Source organism: Dasypus novemcinctus, chromosome 20 (genome assembly GCF_030445035.2).
Source record: "Dasypus novemcinctus isolate mDasNov1 chromosome 20, mDasNov1.1.hap2, whole genome shotgun sequence".
In the NCBI taxonomy this organism is placed as follows: Eukaryota; Metazoa; Chordata; class Mammalia; order Cingulata; family Dasypodidae; genus Dasypus; species Dasypus novemcinctus.
This window is the reverse complement of record NC_080692.1, coordinates 12,574,150-12,579,741: the sequence shown is the minus strand read 5'-3', so window position 1 is coordinate 12,579,741 and position 5,592 is coordinate 12,574,150.

Below are 5,592 nucleotides of genomic sequence, written 5' to 3'. Positions count from 1 at the left end.
CATTTGGTTTCTGTCATGTTTTGTGCTTTTGTATTTTACAACCCTTTAAAATGTAAAAACCATTCTTGGCTCCTCGGCCTAGTTTGCCAGCCTCTGTTTTAAATTTTCCTCAGATGCCTGGTAATTCTCAGTTATTTGCCATGTTGACTACAGGTGGACTAGAAGCTCTGTACTTGTGCATGGGGCTCCGTGAGCTTCATTTGGGAGGGCTGGGGGAGATGATCGAGTTAGGCCGTTTATTTAGACACTCCAAAATTGAGTATCTAGGTCTTTCCTGTTGGTCTTGTCAAATTCTTCAGAGAAACCTCTTCCAACCGCCTGCCTGGACAGGGAAGGCCTGAATGCCAGGAACCAACTTAGGGATAGGGCTCAGAATCCCAACATTCAGTAACATAAAGCCCCTCTTTTCAACCCAGGACACGTACCATCAACACTTCAAGGGCTTGATATCCTTCAGTCCAGAAACCTTCTATTCTTCAAAGAATAGGCTTCTGCCAGGGTTGGGGAGGGGTTATCACCCAGGGTGCCAAATGGGTGGAGGAAAGAATCAGAATCCAGCCTCCAATTAGGTTGCTGTTGTTGGCCTGTTGTCTCCTTTTCAGCTCTCATCTACTGAAGTTTTAGAGTATGAGAAAAATGAATTAGTATATTTGTGAGTTTAATTTGTCATCTTTAAATGGAAGTCCAGGAGATAGTTCTTACAGGAAAGAGGTAATATGCATATACTTGGACATTCTATATTGATAACATAAAGAACTATTCGGTAGACATGAGTTTCTAATTTTTAACTTCTATGCAAATGTCAAATGGGCATCCTTGGACAAGTCTGCACGCTGGTATGTATAAAATTTAGTAGACCCTGCCAAATTGCTCTAAAAAAGATTATAAATTTGCACCAACAAAGTATGAGATTGACCCTCCCTACTCTAAAGCTTTGTCTAACAATACTTAATGAAGGTAAATGATATCTAATTGCTTACTCATTTACCATAACAGTTCTTTGTTTACAAAAGATGTCACCTATCACGTGTAGAAATTTAAAATGAGGAAAACTTCAACTGCTGTTGGATAAGAATGCACCATTTGCTTTTCACTCTACTTTTAAAAACCATCTGATTAGCTATATATATAAAGGAATCCAGTATCCAGTGTGGGGAAGTTTTATTAGAAATTTTCCATTTCTCCTGCACAATTTTCTTACCGACCCAGCATAGGGTCTTGAGAAATAAAACTGAGCAAGGATTTATAAATTTATTGCTTTACCAAGAACACGTAAGTGAAGATAGTTTCATATGCAGAGAGCAGCGGTTAAGAGAATGGGCTTTGAAGCAGAGTGAGTGAGAATCCCAGCACAGCGCTTACCAGCTGTGTGACCTTGAACAAGTTACATAATCTTTCAGTACCTTGCTTTAATGTAAAATGGAGGTTAAAATAATACTTAACTCATAGGGCTTTATGAGCATTAAGTGAGTGCATATTTGCAAAACCGAACAGCATCTGACACATCGCAAGTGCTGTGCCCATGAAATATGGCCTCATCTATGTAAAACTGATCATTAATTTAATGTATTGATGAACCTGTATGTATTGACACTGTTGAGCTCTGAAGATACAGTAATAATAAAACACTTTCCTAAAGGAGCTTACAGTCTAGCAAGAAAAGCAGATGGTGACAAAATGTGATAAATGTTGTCAATGGTGAACACATAGGAGGGACACTCAACTCAGTTTGGGGGGAAGATAAGACTGAGAAGGCTGCTCTGCCTGGAGGAAGTGATGTCAATTAAATCCTCAAGGGACAAAGACCAACAGTAGAAATAACTACTGGGGCAAACTTGTGAGTGTAGGAAGGCATTTCAGGCCAGAAAAAGCCAAATATACACAGCCTAGAATCAAAATGCTCAAAAACACATTTTGAGAACTGCTAGCAAAGAAAAGGGGAAAGGGGAGATAAATCTGGAAATGTTAGAAATTACAATGATAAATTTTACATTAGTAAGATTCATTACATAATTTAAAATAAACTATCCTTTTTTTTCTGAAACCATCTAGACTGTACCTGATGAGCCAGCTCTGTTAATAGTCTAGGATTGAGTTTCCATTATTGCAAATCCTGTTTTCTAAGAATTTACCCTTTATGAACTTTTGTTTCCTCTACTGATTTAATAAGGAATATTTGCAACTTCCAGAAACTATCAATATTGGAAACTCAAGCTTGAAAAGTGCAGTTACTGAGATCCTGCCAGCACCAACTGAATAAAAAGACGCCATTGCAGAAATTAGGTTGCACTAGTCTCAGCTGTGAACCCATTGTTGGCAATGACCTTGTCATCTTGTCTGCAGCTTTTCCATGTTGGTTTTGGTTCATTTCCTCATCCATCGGGATAGAATGTTGAGGATCAGGGCTCTTACCATCAGTCAAAGCTCATCTCTCAAGAAGAAAATTCAGTCTATAAATCTTGTGAACAATTGACACTGCTCCTAGGGAAAGCAGCTGCTCTCCGTTCCCACTGCTACAGCTCTTGCAATAGGTTCTTGTTCCCTTACATCCACTTCTCACCTCTGTTCTCTTAATTTTAAACAGCTTTGTTGAGATATATAATTCATGTACCAGACAATTCACCCTTTTGAATGTACAATTCAGTGGTTTTAGTATATTCAGAGTTGTGCTCTAATCCATTCTATACACCATTGATGAACTCTTCTAAAAAGGCACTTGTTTATTGAGGACTGACTCTATGCTGGATGCTACACTGTATGCAGGGGACTTAACAATGAATGAGAAGGACACAGTTCCTTTTTCAAAGTGTACAGCCTAAAGAAGACAAAACAATAATTACAGTAGTATGACAAAGTATCAGATGTCACCTTTTCGCACAAAACCTGTGCTGATTGTTATCCACAGGATAAACTGCAAAATGAACCCCTCCATAATTTCTAACATTTTCTTCATGTAGTGTATTATCTGGCCAGTCTTTTATTTCCTCCTTCTGTTCCCTGTTAAGGCCTCAGGACTTTTACTGCCTGTCTGACCCCCTTTCTGGCTATTCAAACCTTACCCATGTTTCAAGGCCTAAATGAAACGCACCTCCCACAAGTTAGTCTCTCTGTCCCTTGATTGGAAACAATTACTTTCTCCTATTATTTTCTTACTGCTGCTGTAACAAAGTACCACAAACCTAATGACTTCAAACAACACACATTTATTATCTTACAATTCTGGAGGTCAGAAGTCTAGAATGCATCTCACACAACCCAGGTCAAGGTCAAGCTGTGTTAGCTGGAGGTTCGAGGGGAGAATCTGCTTTCTTTCCCTTTTCAGCTTCTAGAGCAGGAGTTCTAACCGTTTTTGTTCTATGGACCCCTTTTCCAGTCAGGTGAAAACCATGGACCCATTACTAAATGCACACTATACTGAATATTTAATAAATATACCAGAGGGTGCAGAGACATTGAGGGAGGGAGATGGCAGTAGCATAGCGGCCAGATACGAGCCACCCAGCCCTCCACTTCCACATTGTCGCTGTCACCGGGATCCTTCCATTTACGTGTGTTAAGTTGTAAACCTGCTGCCCACCTGCAAATCCTCTAGTCCACTGGTTCTCCATTGTGCCACCCACCACTCCCAAACTTTCAGCCATTATTTAGGTAAGAATTTTTGCTATGATTTGTGCTGAGAGTAGCAAAGTAGCTAGTGTTTTTAAGTTTATTTTCTATCAGACTTGATTCTGTACATACCTATTTTGTGTAGATGGGCCACACAATACATAATTTTAAAAGTAAATTAAAAACGTTTAAATATATCACACCCACACCAACACATCCTCACAAGAATAATGTTTTTTTGAATTTCAATTACTGCCTATTGACTCCGTTAAGAAACCTTATCCTAGAGGCTGCCCGCATTCCTTGATTTATGGCCTTCCGTTTCCAAAGCCAGCCAGGCTGGTAAGTCATGGGCCATCCTTCTGGTTCTGACTCTTCTGCTCCCTCAGCCATTTAAGGACCCTGCGATTACACTGGGCCCACCATGATCATCTCCGTATCTTATCATCAGCTGGTTAACCACCTTAATTTTCCTTTCCCACAAATGTAACATAGCCACATGTTCAAGAATTAGGAGTGGGCATCGTTGGGCCCCTTACTCTGCCTGCCACATTCAAGAGGCCTGAAGCATTACATCTGTGCCTTTCCTAGAGTAACTGCCATCTGATACCTATCGTTTCGTTCCTATCTTAGTTCCCCCGACTATCCTGGAAGCACCTTGATGACAGTCTTTAGGCATTTTAGTCTCTTATCCCCATAGCATGCAGTAGTGCTCTGTATAGAACGGGAAGCAACTACAACATATTAGCCATCTTCAAGTCAACCTGATTCCCAAAGGATTTTTCACAAAACAAAACTAAAAAGACTATTTCTAGAAGAAAGCACGCGAAGACCCAAAGTCAAGAAATTAGTTTGACTGCTCAGGGATGTGAGGAGGTAGTGATGAGAGGAAGCGTTCATTACGGGCTTTAAGAAGCAATGGCACTGTAATAAGCATGAAGGCTTTGAGACCCACTGAATTTGTTTTTCTTAGATTTATTTTTTATTTCTCTCCCCTTCCCTGCCCATCCCCCTCAGTTGTCTGCTTTCTGTGTCCATTCATTGTGTGTTCTTCTATGTCTGCTTGTATTCTTGTTGGCGGCGCCGGAAATCTGCGTCTTTTTGTTATGTCGTCTTGATGCGTCAGCTCTCCATGTGTGCAGCACCATTCCTGGGCAGGCTGCCCTTTTTTTGTGCTGGGTGGCTCTCCTTACAGGGTGCACTCCTTGCATGTAGGGCTCCCCTACATGGGGACACCCCTGTGTGGCACGGCACTCTTTGCGTGCATCAGCACTGCACATGGGCCAGCTCATCACATGGGTCAGGAGGCCCTGGGTTTGAACCGCGGACCTCCCATGTGGTAGGCAGATGCTCTATCCATTGAGCCAAATCCACTTCCCCTCGAAATGTTTTAAAAGGAGTAAGAGTGCAATCAGATTGGAACTATTCTAGAACTATTCCTTTGATAGAGCTGGGAAGATGATTTGTTGGGGGCAAGACTAAAGGCAGGAATATGATTGCCGTGATCCATGTGGGAAAAAAACAGTGACCTGACTTAAGGTAGTGGCAATAGGGAAAAAAGGAAATGTCCAAATTTGAGTGATACCAATGACCCAGAGAAGGCTTTGTGAGGGCTGAGACAGAGCAACCTGTGACTTAGTTCTAAGTATCTGACTTAGGCATCTTGGTAGATGGTTGAATTACTGAGATGAAGGCTATATAGAGTGATGAGTTTAGTTTTGCATGTCCATCACACATGAATTAAATTGAATTGTATAGGGCTCATCCAAACAGTTCTTAGGTGCAGATCGTTACATTACCATGAAGTTAAGGAAAAATCTGGACTAAAGTATTATATTTGGAATCATCTTTATATAACTGATAATTAAAACCACTGGGGTGAATCATATGATTCATATGCACATTTTCCCCTAGTTTTAGCCTCTAAAAGGGCCCTGAAGCACAGATAACCCTGTAGTAGTAAGGGTCACCTAGCACACATATCTT